Source organism: Ursus maritimus, unplaced genomic scaffold (assembly GCF_017311325.1).
Source record: "Ursus maritimus isolate PB19 unplaced genomic scaffold, ASM1731132v1 scaffold_19, whole genome shotgun sequence".
Lineage (NCBI taxonomy): Eukaryota > Metazoa > Chordata > Mammalia > Carnivora > Ursidae > Ursus > Ursus maritimus.
Window position 1 is genome coordinate 3,233,475 of NW_024424341.1, and position 15,477 is coordinate 3,248,951.

The window sequence follows — 15,477 nt, forward strand, 5'->3', positions numbered from 1 at the left end:
CCCCGGCCACCTGCCTCTGCTTGCGGCCCCGGCCGGAAGGGCCAGGGACCTCCCGTGCCAGGCAGGAGTGTGTGCATTCACGCCTGTCACCCTCACGCTGACCCGGAGCAAGGGGTGCCCGCTGTATCACCCCCGGTTTAGAGGCCAGGCAGCTGGTGGGGGCAGAGCCAGGCTCGCAGCAAGTACGCGCCCCACAGCCACACCCGATCGGGCCCCCAGCACCGAGCGGCCTCGGGATAGTAACGCAGCGAGGTCACTGCCGGACCCGCCCCAGCCCCTCTGTGTGCCTTTCATTCCGAGGGGGTCTCCGGTCTCCACCGCTAGAGGAAGCTTCTCTCTTCACACTTGAGACTCAGGGTTTAAAAATAAAGAAAAATAAAACTGGTTCAAAATTAGCACAAGACTCGCTACAAAGAACACAAGACACAGTTTCCTGTGTGTGTGTGTTTTTTCAGTTTTTTTAAGACTTCCAGAAAAGTTTCCTCTGCAAAACTGAGACCAAAAAGGCACAAAATGCAAATGTGCTGGTCCAACCTTGAACCATCATCTGTACCCGGTCCCGAGCAGCCACGGAGACGCAGGAGAGATCTAGCCAAGTCCCAAAGTCTCAGAAGCCCTGGAAGGGAGCCCTAGAACCGTGTGCACTCACTGAGTCCCTGGGGGCTCCAGTAGGGTGGGGGCGACTCCTTTGACCCTGTGTCCTGAGCCAGCACCACCTCGATGGGTGGGTGGGTTGACATTGGGAGGGGTGGAAAAGTGGATAGAGGATGGACAGATGGAGGGGTGATGGATGGGGGATGGAGGAGTGATGGATGGGGGACGGGTGGAAGCGTGGTGGATGGAGGTGAGGTGGGTGGTTAAGTGGACAGAAGATAGACAGATGGAGGGGTGACGGATGGAGGTGAGGTGGCTGGATGAGTAGATGATGCATGGACGGGGGATGGAGGGCAGGTGGGTGGAGGACAAATGGAGGGTGGGTGCATGGTGGACAGGTGGACGAGTAGCGCGGTGGCAGGTGAAAGAGTGAGTGAATGAGCAGTGATTGCAAAAACCCCCTCACTTGACTGCCAACCGACCCAGCCTGAGCAGAAACGTAGCCAGATGCTCGTGTCATCAGATCTGGGGCTCGCACGGACCCACACCTGGGGGTGAACCCCGTTCCCCCACCACCACCGAGATGGAGCTGCTCATCCAGGGAGCTCCCGCCAAGCTGAGCAGGTGCGTGCCGTCCAAGAGCACGGGCCCCGCACAAGAAGAGAGCGAGGTCTCGGGTGAGGCGGGTTCTGAAGAGGTGGCCTGAAGAAGGGGCCGCGGCTGCTGTGGGGCTCGGGAGGACAGGCCCAGACGAGCGTGTGCAACAGCAGGGAGGCAGGAATCCTTTCAACAGAGAAGGCAAACTCCAGAGTCCCCCAGTCATGGAACCAGCAGCTCTGCATGAAGGAATGAGCCCCCTGCTGCTTCAGGTATTCAAGCCAGGAACGGCCAACCATGGCGGGTGACGGTGACCTTCCTCCCGCACAGGCCTGTGTCCTCTGCTTCAGTCTGGTGGGTACTGTGCCTGCCTCAGGCAGTAGGAAAGGCCGAGATGACCCTGTGGCCCTGTCCAGGCCTCAGCTGGGGGGGCCTGGCAGCTCCCTCTTCCTGTCCCCCAGGACACCCACCCTGGACGTTCCCGAGCCACCAAGCAGGAAGTCCATCTGCCCTCCTGGAGAGGCCACGTGGAGAGGCCCTAGGGCCACACGAGGACAGCAGGCCCAGCAGACCCAGCCGTCCCGCATCCCCATCTGCGAAGCTGCCTCGGGTCCTCCGGAGTGGCTCATCGGCCAGCTAAGGGCTCGAGGGAAGCACCAGCCAGCTGAGCCCAGCCTGAGCTCCTGACCCACAAAGTTACGGTCAAAATAAAGCATTGGGTGTTGTGCATCCCTGAGCCCGGGTCTGTTTGCTCAGCATCGCTGGAGGACAGTACACGAGCTATGGGACAGGCCACAGGGGAAGTGACGGGGCCACGTGGTCACCGGGACACCGTGATGGTGCGTGGTATGGCTGCGACACGGTCAGGCCCTTCGACTTCACTCACTGTGGTTTGATAAAACCCAGGCCGATAAGTCCGGGACACATGTAAGATGGGAAATCCTAAATTTGCTGACTCAAAAATTTCATCTCCTTCCATCTGAAATGTGCTCTTGCCGGCCCTCCGAGGGAAGGAAGGAGGAGGAAAAGTTAGGCCAGTATGAGTTCTGATGAAACCTGTCCTTTTGTTGCTCAGACAGCAAATGCCAAGTGTCCTGCATCCACCGCTTCCTCCAGCAGACGTCTGTGGAGCTGAGAGCCTGCTGTCTGCTCCGTGCTCCGTGACACAGGCTCTGGGATGCAGCAGCGAGCACAGACTGAGTCCTGTGCTCCTTGAACATAGTGTCCAGTGGGGGAGACATGCCAACCAAAGAGAAAAACTGGCACACGTGTGTGTAAGAGATCAGGTGGTACACTCAGCAGATGTGTGTTGTGGCAGCGGTCCTCCTCTGGAGTCTGGCCAGGAAGGGTTTCCCAAAGGAGCAGCACGTAATCCATAACCTGAGGGAAGCAGGAGTTAACCAGTCCAGGAAGAAAAGGAGCAGATGCCAGACAGAGAGAATGGTATGTGCAAAGGCCCTGGGGTAGACAGGAGGGATGGGGCATGCTGGAGGAAGCCCCCGGAGCTTGGTTGGCAAGAGCAGCATAGAGACAGATAGGGCTCAAGGGGGTGCTGGACCAGCCCAGTTGGAGTCCTACAGCCCACACGAAGGGTGCTGGTCCTTACCTGAGAGCAGTCGGAAGCCACGGGATGGATTTAAGGGGTGGAGTGCCACGCTCCTCGGCCCCCGAGAAGATCCCTCAGATCAGCTTTCCAATGAAGACCTTGAATAATTGCTAAACGGAGGAAATTTTGTTGTTCTGTGCAGACCAGGTGACAGGGGCCACTCCAGCAGCTCCTCCCACTTACCTTGAGAAAGACCCCTAGCACATCGGGGCCTGTTTCTGCCAGAGCATGGAAAAGGGTTCGGGAAACTGTCGGGGGGGGGAGGGGAGCCTGACAGACGTTCCTTCAGGCGCCCCAGAGTGTTGTCCACAGTGAGGAGGCAGGTGATTGGACGGGTTAAGAAGGGCCCTTCAGCTCTGGGGTCTTCTACCACCACCCGTAACTCCAGTCTCACTGTGACAGACCCAAACCGAGGGACAGTCTATGAAACGCCTGGCCAGTGCTCCCCAAAGCTGTCGAGGCAAGTCTGAGAAACCGTCCCAGCCCAGAGGAGCCTGAAGAGACAGGACGACCTAACGCAGCGTGGGATCCTGGGACAGAGAAAGGACGTCAGCTGAAAGCCAGGGAAATCCGAGCGGGGCACGGACTTAGCTAATGGTAATTGATCGGCGTTGGCACGTTAACTGTACCAGAGCCCCGTACTGAGGGCAGGTGCTGTGACACGGGGTGTCTGGTTGGGGGGCCAGTGGGGACCTCCTACACTGTCTTTGTCATTTCTCTATAAATCTAAGATGGCGTGAAGAATAAAGCTGTGTTGGGTGTTTTTCAGATGGCCAGGCCCCAACTTGAGAGCAGACTGTGGCCTGGACGGGGCACAGGACTGATCTTGGCAGGGGACGCGCAGCCCTGCTCCGTGCGACGACCATCAGGGGGCCAGCCACAGGGGACAGTGCAGCAGCTCCGCACTCAGTCCGTCCTGACGTGGGTGGACCCACGGAGACGGTGAGTAATCAGTGGCCGGGTGCCCTGCCCTGGGGACGGAGGTGGGGCTGCTCTGGAGCTCCCTGTCCACGGCAGGATGCCACGCCGCAGCAGAAAAAGGCCCCCAGGTCGGGAGACCCAGATCCTAGCGCGAGAAATGCGGCCTTGGCTTAGTGAGGTCTGAGCTCTAGTCTCCACGCCTGCAGAGCGCGGGGCCGGCCGGGGCTGCCGAGTCTCGGGCTGTTACGTGCGGCCGCCACGTTTGAGCGACGTGAACTATAATGTTGTGCTCTCCCAGTATATTCCATATATGCTCCGGGCCCCAAGGGAGAGTCAAGTTCAGTGCAGCACAGCCCTGCATTCCTGCAGCTGTGCCATTGAGTAGCAAGCCGTGTGACCTTGAGCCAGCTGTGTCTCGGTTTCCCTATCTGTAAGAGAGGAACGACAATGAGAGCCATCTCCCAGGTGGTGTGCAGCCCGAGGAGGCGACACAGAAAATGCTCAATGTTGCGAATTGTCCATGAGACCAAGAGCCGTGCGGACGGGAACCTGTAATTCGCTCGTGCGTGTAGACCCAGGCGTGGCACGTGGCTGGTCAGTGAGCATCTCCGGGATTGTCCGTAACTAACCAAACATCTGCGAGAGAAAACGTTGAGTGTTGCGGAGGGGAGCGTGCTGTAATTAGCTGCAGGGCAGGGGAGGGAAGGAAAGAGGCGTGTTTCTTGGAACTTGGGAGCGTTCTGCCTTGTCCGGTGTGGTGGACAGTATGACGACGCCGGCCCCGCTCCTCAGAGCCCGTGCGTACGCCGGCTTACGTGGCAAAGGGCAAATACGTTTGCAGGTGAAATTAAGGTTACTAATCAGCTGACCTTTAAAATAGGCAGAGTATCCGGACTTGAGGCCCGTGAGCCCCGATACTGGACTCTGTCCGCAGTGTAGGAGAATACGCCCTGTTGCCCTGAGCCACTCCGTTTGCGGTTACCCCACTCCGGCGGCTGCAGGAAACGGGGCGGGAAGGCCAGGGCGTCGCTCCGCTCGACCGTGATGGGACCAGGGATGGCAGGAGCACTCGAGATGTTTCTGGGCACATGGGGGGACCGTCGCACTGCGGTGGTCACTTGACCAGTGTATTCACGGTTATCTGGAGGCGTTTAATCGGCAGGTGATGGGCCACAAATCCCAGGGTTCAAAAGTAGGGCAGTCGGAGAAAAACACCGTAAACCCCTGGTCCAAGTCCCTGCTGACCCCACAGTGCCCATCCAGACCCCAGAGTAAAGCTTTCTTGGAGGTAGAGGACAGTTCACTCTTACTTACCTGGTCAGTGTGGATAGGACACCCGCTGGCGACGGCGGAGAAGCTCTCCGTCCCTGGTTTGGGCCGCCCGGCCTTCAGAGCCCTTCTGCGGCTGAGGGACTCCCATCCTGGAGCAAGGAGCGGGAAATGCTGGGTATTCGCTTCCCAGGCCCCCTTGTGGCTGGTGGGCCTCGAAACCAGCATGCAAGCCCACAAGAAGTGAGGGGCCGCTTCCTGGCCCCTGGTCCCCTTCCTCCACGCCCCCCCCCCCCCCCGGGGTGCAGTCAGCAAGCTGCCCTCTGGCTTAGCTCGAGCGCAGGGGTGAACCCCTGGCAGGCCTGATTCCTGTGAGCAAGGCTGCACTGTGTCTCCCACAAGGACACACCAAGGGGCCTGGCCCTCCACAAGCTCGGGGCTAGGACCCGTCAGGGCCGCACCGCTGTCCTCAGAGGCCCGCCCGCTGGGCCACCCTCTCCCGGGGGGATTGGAAAGGCATGACGTCATTATCACCGGTTGTAAGTGATCGTTGTGGAAAGTGCTCAGACCTGTCGAGGAAGAATGAGAAAAGCCAGCAGAGGGAACCTGTCCCCTAGGAGCGGCAGAAGTGGCCCTGCAGGAAGGTGGGGCGACGCTCCCTACCAGGACAGCCCAACAGTGCCTGCCTTTGCACGCGGTACGGCACTCCTCCCAGGCCACACCGGGAGCCGGGCGGTGCCGGAGAGCAGGGGGAGGCCCAGAGAGGTGATTTCTCTAAGTGGCAGAGACACGAGGCTGCAGAGCCCTAGTGCTTCTCCAGCTGGTGTGGGAGGAGAGAGGAGAGGGTACCAGGTCTGTGCCTCGGGACGCTTGGGGCTGCAAGCAGCAAACTCCGGAGTGAGGGAGGTGCCTGCCGTAGAAAACAGGAATCCTAGAGCTGGCGGGGGGGCTGGCCCTCCCCTGCCACCTGCCATCAGCATCACCCACAGGCTGGCAGCAAGAGGGAGACGCGCTTCCGTCACCTCCCTGGCCACAGCCTCAAGCCGAGGAAGGAGCGAGGAGACTCCCAAAAGCCCCCTGCAGATCGCGTCTTCCCAGTGTGGGCATCAGCATCAGGGCCAGGGGGTGACCATTGCTGTCGTGGAAGGGTCAGGAATTATGGCTGGGTCTGAGTGGGGGACCCTTGCCCTGAGTCACACAGGGAAGGAGTAGATGCCCAAACAGAACCAGGGCCTGTGACAACGTAGAGGTTGGGAGAGGGATGTCCATGGCCAAGCAACACTGCCCCGTCACTGGCCAACTTCCAGGCCAATTCTGCTCTGTCACCCAGACTTGGGCGATTTGCTTACATCACTGAGTCTTGGTTTCTTCATCTGAGCAATGGGAATGACGTTTGCTAAGAAGCTTGGGTGGAACGGGAGATAGGAGTGGTCCTCAACAAATGTGAGTCCCCTTCCTAACCGGAAGACGCCCTCTCGTCCACAGGACACACAGTTACTCCCCTACACACCACGTCCCCCAGACAGCCTTCACCATCGTCAGCATAGCCTGTGAGCCAGAATCTTGCCATCTGTTTCCTCCAGACTCGCAAAAGCTCTCTCCGGCCTGGCCCTCGGTCTTGGTCTCCATTCAGCAAGTGTTCTGGCCACAAGAGGACTCTCCTCTGATGAGCGGTTCAGAGTGAGAACACAGGATCCGCGTTAGAGGCACAGCGTGGGGTAAGTTCTAGAATATTCTGGCTGCTTCCAAATTGCTGACCCACTCACACAGCCATTCCTCTGGTGGTTCCTTCACCCAATACCCCTCGGACGCCTACAATGGACGTGCTGTGGAGTAAGTCGGGCACCCAGCTGGCAACGGTCAGGCCGGGTCTCCACAGTGAACACAGGCTTTTTAAAATCTCTTTGGCATGTTCAAAAGACTCCTGTCTGAAATGAAACAGAAATTGTAAGCCTCATTTAGAAAATAATTCCTTCCCTCCCTCGCCACCTACACGCTGTGCCTACGATGTTTTTCAGATTTTCCAACTAAGAATTTCCTTTAGGTCAAGCCCAAGAACCCAGAGGAAGCTAAGGACAGCGTCTCGAGAAGGCCCTGCGCGCACCGCGGTTTCGGTTGGAAATATGGTCTTTGCTGTGACTGTATCATGGTTGAATTTCACACCAGAGAAAGGAAGGACTGACTTTAACCTCAAAACGAGGAAGACCGTAACAGTCACACACAGAAAAGCAGTTGCCTGAAGGAGAAGCCGCTGTGGTAGGGGGTCCGGGAGTGCGTGGCAGCCGCCCCCAAGGACAGCTGGAAGGCAGCCCCCAGGCTGGCCACGCAGGACTGCCACGGAGGGCACGGCAGAGGAGGGAATGGCCGCGAGGATGGGCTGGCAGCGGCACGTCAGGAGGAAGTGGCTTCTGTGAGCCGTCGCCCTCACAGCAGGCCGAGAAGCAGAAATTTAACCACACAGGGGTACAGAGCTATTTTCAACCTTGGGGTTTTCGCCCCAAGTCCCCAAAGCGCTTGGGCAGCCCAGCTCCCGTGTGACCCCGTCAGGGCCCTGGACCCACGGGAAAGGACAGAAGAGAAGGCAGGTCTGAGAGAGACGGGCAGAAGGGCACGTGGGGCAGCAGGTCTCCACCTGGACCCTGGGCCGTGAGGCCACGCTGGGCCTGAGCTTCCTGTCTGCTCACGCAGGCTCTGTGTTTCCTCCGGCTGCGGTACAGACAACCCCATCCCTCGTGGCTGAGAACAGCACACATTCACTCCCTTATGTTCTCTGACAACACGTAGATTCTAGAGGTCACCCATCCAACGCGGGTCTCACGAGACTCAAGTCAAGGTGCCGGCAGGACCGGCTCCTTCCAGAGGCTCCAGGGACAATGCTCCCTTCCCTCCTCACACTTCCAGAGACCACAGCAATCCTTGGTCCGTGGCCCCACCCCATCTTTGAAGCCAGCAGAGTGGCACCGTCCCGTCTCTCTGGCCCTCACCTCTCCCCCTTCCAGGACCGTGTGGGGACACCGGGCCCACCAGATCATCCAGGACCACCTCCCCATCTCCAGGTCCTCAACTCGGCCCCATCCTCAAAGCACCTCCCACCAGGAAGGGAGCTCCCCCCAAGTTCGTTCTGAGCACTAACATGGATATTTTGGGGGGCATCACCCAGTCTACCTCACGTTCCTTCCCTCTGGAACCTTCTAAGATTCTGGGCAAGGAAGATGAGGCTTCTTCCAAACTCAAGATCGACTACAGTGGTGGCTGATGTTCATGGCGGCCTGCCCTCCCCACGACCGTGCTGACCCACGTGGCCTGCCTGCACCCCGAGTGAGGCCCAGTCCACGGAGGGCAAAGTCAGGCTCAGGGGTGGGGGTGCTGACTGGTCTGTCCACGTTCATTCAGGAGTGAACAGCAGAGCTGGATCCTTGAACCCGCGTCCTGCCAGAGCCCGAGCCCTTGGCCGCCTCGACGGGATGCCGCTCTGGTGTCCGAGGCGGAAACCACACTTACCTCGTCGAAGCAAGGTGGACCAAAGCTTTGAAAATCAAGCCTCGCAGCCCTAAGGGCTCCCACTCATTGCTGGTGAGCATCCAGAATGTTCGGCCCCTTTGGAAGACAGCTGGCCTGTCTCTCACAAAGCTGCACATCGGCTGACCCCACGATCCAGGAGCTGTGCACCCACGTACCCTGCCACGGGAGCCGAGAACGAAGGTCCACGTGACCACCTGCACACACGGGAGCAGCTCCGTTCACAGCTGCCGGCAGGACGAGGACCAGACAGGCCAGGGGCACGGAGCTCACGAGATGCCATCCAAGCCGTTGAATGAGGACAGAGACTGAGCAGGAAAGGTCACCCTTCCTGCCGTGGGGTCCTCGCCGCCTCTCGCCTCTCTCCCCTCGGCCTCTCCCACCCTTGCCATCGTGACGCTCCGTGTCGTCACCTCCCAGAGCAAAGTTCTCCTGCCCTTTGCCAGCGTCCCGTGTGGCCCTGAGAGTGGGTAAGGTGAGGACAGGAGCGCCGGGACCACACGCTCGGGCGGGAACGTGAGAGGACAGTACACAGCCCAGCCGCGCACATGTGCACAGGGACTCAGAAATCCCAGCCCACAGTGCCGTCCAGGGCCCAACCCGGGAGCCAGACCGAGCGCCCAGCCGCAGAAGGAGGTGGGAGTCCTGGTGCGCTCACAGCCCGGAACGCGAGACCCTGGGGACGCACGTCCGCTGGGCCGGCTCTCCAGCAACGGTGAGTGAATGAAGGCCCACGCACAGGAAGACAGCGTGTGACTGAGTTGTGCGTGTTCAGGGGCTGAGGGTAGTGAACGTATAGAGAACAGCGGGGAGGTGGTTACCCGTGGAGTCCAGATATGCTGTCCCTGCAGCCGACGTGGTTTCCCTCAATGGGGGAGAGGAGGGTGCCGGTGGGGTACAGACCAGGTCAGGAGCCCGCAAACGCAAGCACGCAGGTACGCCGGGCTCAGTGTCTAGGGCCCTTTCGCCAAGCACCCTCTCTCTGTGGCTTCCCACCCATTTACCAGAGGGGACACTGAGTCACACGGCCATGAGCCTGGTAGAGGGGGCAGGGCCTGAGCTCTGGTGCCAGCGGGTCTGCAGGCCTGAGAAGGAGGGAAGTGATCCCAGCCAGCATCACGCTCAGGAAACGAAAGGCGCACTTTACGGAATCACCTTGAGTTTCAGAACGGCCTGTGTCCCACACCTTCCCCCCGAAACTTCCAAAGGACAGGCTCTTCTTGAGTAAGCTGTCTTGGCTGGAAGTCCTGCAGCGCTCACTGGGCCACACGGCCGTTGCAATCCGTTGTCTATCTCGTGCACGGAGGCCCTGGCGTGCATCCCCAGACCTCCAAGAGTGGCCCTCACCTGCCACGTCCAGCAAGCCCAGGCCCCAGCCTGGACGCCTCCCGACCGGCTACCCCGTCCGCCCTGCCCATCAGGGCCCGGACCAGCCCCATTTCTGTGCTCAGAGCCCCCAGGGCCTATGTCCGTGCTGGCACGTGGATCCCATGCTGCCTTGGACCCAGGAAGCCCATTTCACCCCGGGGCCTGCCCGACGGCGAACACTCTCTTGTGCATCGGGAACTTTGAGCAGGTGCCATGTGCTAGGGATCGAACGGAGAGCGAAGCGCACGCTGTCCCTCCTTCGTGAAGATAAGCGTCTCCCCCAGGGCTTCACCTTGGCCCCGCTGACGCTGGGGTCGGATGACTAGTTGTGACGGGGGGAGGCCGTCCTGTGCACTGTAGGGTGTGAGTGGCACCCCGGCCTCTACCCACTGGACGCCAGCAGCCCCCACCTCTCCAGTCGTGATAACCAGAAATACCTGGTGATGAGAGTAGGGCCAGGAATACAGTGCAACGTGTGACGCTTCTCAGACCCCAGCTCCCTCAGCCCTGGGAGGAAGCAGCGACCCCGAGGGGCGCCGGGAACGGTCCCAGCTCACCCCTGAAGGGGGCGGTATCGGGGGCCTGGCCGCGACCCCGTCCTGCTGCCAGTGCGTGGAATGGTTTGGAGCAGAGAGGAGCGTCGAAGACACACACAGCCTTTCAGGACCCTCTCCGCCCAGGAACACGGGAACCTGGGAAAGCGATTCCTGTGTGTGAAGAGGTCCCGGTGATGACACGAGCAGCAGCCGGCGGCCCTGGCGAGTCTGCAGACGGTCAGTCTCTCCAGTGTGGCCGGGTCGGAGGCAGAGCCTGGCTGACTGCTCCGGAAAGCTGAGCTCAAGGACGGGACAGTGTTTCCGGCTTTGGGGGCCGTGCTGCATCTGTTGGGACTGCTTGCCTCTGTCACCGTGGCACCGAAGCAGCCGGAGGGCATGCGCCAACGAGGGAGGAGAGCCGTGTTTCGATAAAACTTGACACAGACAGGCAGTGGGCCTGGTTCGCCAGATCCGCTGACACGTGGTCTCGGAACCACAGGAGAGAGGGCAGGAGCCAGGACTGGTGGGGCAGGGCTGTCACCACCCACAGAGGGGGCCCCCAAAGGACCCAGAAGAGGGAACGGTTCCTGCGCCCAGGAGCAGTCACGTGCAGACCGTGGCCTAGGGAGTGGCAAGGCTGACGGGGCGATGCAGGGAGAAGACTGGCTGGACGCACCCTGGCCTCTCTCCTCCCTCCCTCCCCCTGACTCCTGCTGGGGCTCCCATGGGCTGACTGCTGGAAGCCATAGGGTGGGGGAGCCTGCTAGCACTCCAAGCATGTGGGCCCTCGGGGGAGAGGCCCTTTTGGGATTCTCTTTGCTCCCTCTGTCCGATTCCACGCCCACTGAGCAGCCTGCCGGGTGGCTGCCTGCGCCCCCTGCCCCCAGGGAGAGGCTGGCCCCAACGTACCACCTCTAGCACCGGGCCAGGTCTAAGCACTGTGCACGGATGACCTCCTGCCATCCTCGCGGCAGCCCCTAAGAGCAGTGCACATACCCTCACAGCAGCCATGTGAAGTAGGAGTGACAGGTCTTTTACAGACAAGGACGCTGAAATTTGGAGAAAGGAAGTCGTTTCCCCAGGGTTTCACAGCTAATCAACAACTCAGCCAGGATTTGAACCCTCAACCCGTGTAGCTGCCCTTTGCAGGTGCACCTGGCTGAGAACTAGGCGCTTTTCCCCCCTTCGTCCCCCCTTCCTCCTCCTCTCCCCTCCTGGCCTGCCACCCAGTCTCCAGGCTCCCGGCCTCCATCCCGTGGCCTTGTCTGGCCCAGTGATGCAACAGCCCAGCCAGCCTTGCAGTTGAAATATTCCGAAATGTACAGTAGACGAGGCCATCTGCTTCCTGCAAGCATTGCTTCTGCCCCTGTCAGGACCCCGAGCAAACGTGCAAGGGCACCGAAGCAACAGTCACTTTATTTCTGGGCTCGAGATTGCTAACTGGCCCTATTGCTCAATGCTGGTTTGGGACAGCGGAGCAGTGGGGAGGTCAGAAGGAAGGCTTCTGCAGGTGCTACGGGAAGGGAAACGCTGAACGAGGGGTGACATCTGGGCCTGCCCGACGCACTGCACCGTGATTTTTGCCTCCAGCAGCGCTCCAAGAAAACAGCAGGGTCCCACCCTCTTGCCTTTCTCTGAGAGAGGTTTTTTTCCCAGATTCTTTGTTCTTTCCAGCTCCCTCGGGTCCTTATGATTTGGAAAAAGAGCGCGCCCTCCACGAACCAGGTGGTGGGTGTGTATGTGAGCACAGCCAGGAGCCGGGAGCTATCTCACAAGCGTCCGGCCCGAGGACACAGCTCCACAACCACAGGCGACCTCAGGCTCCCTCTCCTCCCCTCTTCTCACCGTTGAGAACCCTGCAGTTGATACGTGCAGCGAGCCCAGCCCACCCCTCGCCACCGCACGCGTAATGAGACTCCCAGCGCTCAGGGCTGGTGCTCGCTGTCCGCTCCTGGGCCCCCCCTTCGTCTTCCTACACATCAGCTGAGTCCCCCTCCCACGAGAAACAACACGTCTAGAAAAGGGGGGGAGGTGGTCCTGAGCTTGCAAGGAGCCCTCTCCCTGGAGACGGGGGAGGGGAGAGGTCTGTGAACCCTGCGGTCTCTAGTGCCTCCGTCTGACCCCACAGAAACCTCTCGGCCCTCGTTCTTCCGTATTTGACAGGAAGGAGGTGATGGGAAGGGAGCGAATGTGTCTTGAGTACCTACTATGTGTCTGGCAGCTTGGAAGAGCTGCCTCCTGGAGCCCTTCCCTCCCACGTTCGCGTGCGACCTGCTTCCACCACCAGAGCGCTGACCTGCCACGTTCACACATCAGCCGCTCGCTCCCCAAACGCCAGCCACGCACCCCTGCACGCCAGGCCCATCTTCTAGCTGGTCCTTGCCTCTGCTCGAGCAGATTGTAAATAAGACATGACAAGAGAATCAACAATTGCATTATAATTATTTCCTTATTTGTAGGATTGTAACATAGTTTTAATCATTATATAATCATTGAATAATTACTGTTTTTATAAAGTTAAATAATTCTAATGAGTTAAATAATTATAGAATTAGATAACTACAATTTATTATATTACTAATTAGCAAATATTTGCATATAATTATAGTTAATATAAATAAGATTATTTCTTAGACCTATTAAGTCTGAGACTTATCAAAATTTAATACTAAAGTAATTGCATGAATGATAAATATAAATATAAATATCCTTTTTTTAGTATTCACCATGGCCAGGGGCGGTTGTAAGCCCTTTATCCTCGCGGTAGGTGATATCATTACCCCTGTTTCACAGAGGACGAGACTGAGGAACAGAGTTGAAGTGATTTTCTCTGGGCCACACAGCCAGTAAGCTGAACCCTGGGCTGTTGGCACGTGTCCCTCTCCGGAGAGGTGACAACACTCCATGGAGCTCCCAGTGTCCCCAGCACGTCCCCTCGCCGTTCCCGCCGCAGTTATGCCGCCGACCCCCGCGGCCAGCCCATGCGGCGGGAGCCGAGGCTTCTCCGGCTGCCGGAGCCACGTCTCCTTGCGCGCAAGGCCGGTGGAAAGTACCAGGTCCCCGCCGCCCCTGGTAGCGCCTCGGCCGCCCCGGTGGAGGTGGGCAAACACGGGTCTGGCTGGTCCCAGCCCAGCAGGCGCCGCAGAGTCACGTCCACGGGCTTCTCCTCACCCCTACCGGCCCTTCCTGACGTGGCCCCGCACACAGCCGCCTGACCTCCGTCCTTGTTCCGGCTCTGCTTCTGGGGGAAAGGCAAGCGGGGTCCTGCACGGCTTCTCGGGGACCGCAGGCCACGCCGGTCGGCGGCTGAGGGTGCGGCCCGCGCGGCGGTGCGCGGCTTTGCTGTGCTAACCCAGCCCTCGCGCGCAGCCCGCAGATGGGAAAGCCGAGGCACGGGGGACCCCGCGAGCCTGGCCTCACTCACTCGGCGGCGGGTGGCAGGCCGGGAAGCTCAACAGGCCGAGCCCGGCCCCACAGAAGCCATCACCCACGGCCTGAGCCTTTCTTCGGTCTCCTGCTCTCACGGACACATTTTGGCAGAGGCCTCGCGTCGGGGTGACAGCGAGGAGGGTGGCCCTGCCTTACGCTGAGAGGTGAGGAGCAGAAGGAAGGGAGGGGCCGGGGAAAAGCCATGTCAGGCTCTCGCCCCTGCGCGCCCCGTGGTCCCCTCCGGTGGGGATGGGCTCTCACAGTAACGCCCCAGCGTCCCGCCCGGGCTGGGATCAGTGTTCCCGAGGGAAGGGCCACAGTCTGAAGAAGGTGAGTGTCCACAACCAGGCTCCCACGGTGGAGCGAGGGAAAGGCCTACCTGTCTGGGGCTCAAGGAGCCGGGGCTTCCGGGGAGGAGGCAGAAGATAGGCTTCGGCGAAGGGTAGGCGGGATGCATAGCAAAGAAGATGCCTCTGGTCCCCCCACACCCAGCGGTTCTCAAACATGGCCGCCAGCTCCTTGACGCTCCTGGCATCGAGAGCTGGGGACCCTGCCCATGCCCCTCAGTCTGGGCGGCCTGTGACTGCTCTGGCCAATGGAGCCTGCTGGAAGCGAGTCTAAAGGGCGTCGAGGCCAGTTGACAAACAAGCCCTCTGGCGTCCCCTGTGTCCCCCAGACTGCCCCAGGGCCGCCATGTTGTGAGGAAGCCCCAGCTACACAGAGAGGCCTCCCAGCCCAGGCCCTGGACGTGTGGATTAAAGGCCTCCGGATGATTCCACCCCCGGGCACTGAAGTCACCCACCACTGTGAGTCTTCCCAGCTGACACCCCAGACTTTGCGGAACAGGGGAAAAGCCAACACCGTTGTGTCCTGTCTAAATCTGGCCCACAAAATCCATGAGCAAAATGTAAGTTTGAGGGTCGTGTGAGGGTGGCCACCCCATCCCTGGCAGCCTCCGTCCAGATGGAAAGGCAGCCCTACCAGAACAGAGAGCATTCTCCTCATGATGCCTGAAGTCGGTCAAGCTGGATGAGGCATGCGTATCCCTAGACACCTTGCCAGGCACGTCAGATCAAGTAAGTTTGGAAAATGCTGGATCCGGTAAGTTTCTTACCATGAGTGAACTTGAATGTGCCCCTGTCCTAGAGGGAGATCGAGATGACGAGTAGGTCAAGACATTTACTGCTTCCTCCCTGCTTTTAGTAAAAACAGCCACACTCTCCACTGAGAAGCCACTCCTTCTCCTCCCTCAGCCCACTGAGCTGTTAAAATTATAGTCATTAGTTATAGACCATTCTTTAGAAAGAATTTCTAAATATTTCTGAGTAGTTGAGTTGCAAAACTTTCTCTTGTGGAGAGTGTGAGTCACTCGTACAAATGACTTCTTCCTGGTTCCCACCATGGCTGCTTGGCGGAGAGTAGCTGTCTCAGCAGCACCCAGGGGCCCCGGCCCACGGCCCCCTCCCGGAGGACTCCGCTAGGACCCCAGGCAGGCCTGGCAGATCCTGGGGATTCTTATCCCAGGGGCTCAGCATCTTCCTCCATCTGGACATTACAGAGGAAAACCAAAATTTTCCATCCCAGATGGATTTTGCAAAAGTTAGTGTAGCAAGGGGCAATCACTCAGCAAGGGGTGGT

At 59.4% G+C, this 15,477-nt stretch overlaps 1 long non-coding RNA gene across 1 annotated transcript; it reads right to left on the minus strand.

Moving 5' to 3' along the window:
- Positions 1-434: 434 nt before the first annotated feature.
- LOC121103404 lies at positions 435-3,383 on the minus strand. Its single transcript, XR_005835567.1, has 2 exons — positions 2,798-3,383; positions 435-2,571 (listed from the first exon to the last, which is right to left on the minus strand). It is a non-coding gene; the product is annotated as an uncharacterized LOC121103404 (long non-coding RNA).
- Positions 3,384-15,477: the final 12,094 nt, after the last annotated feature.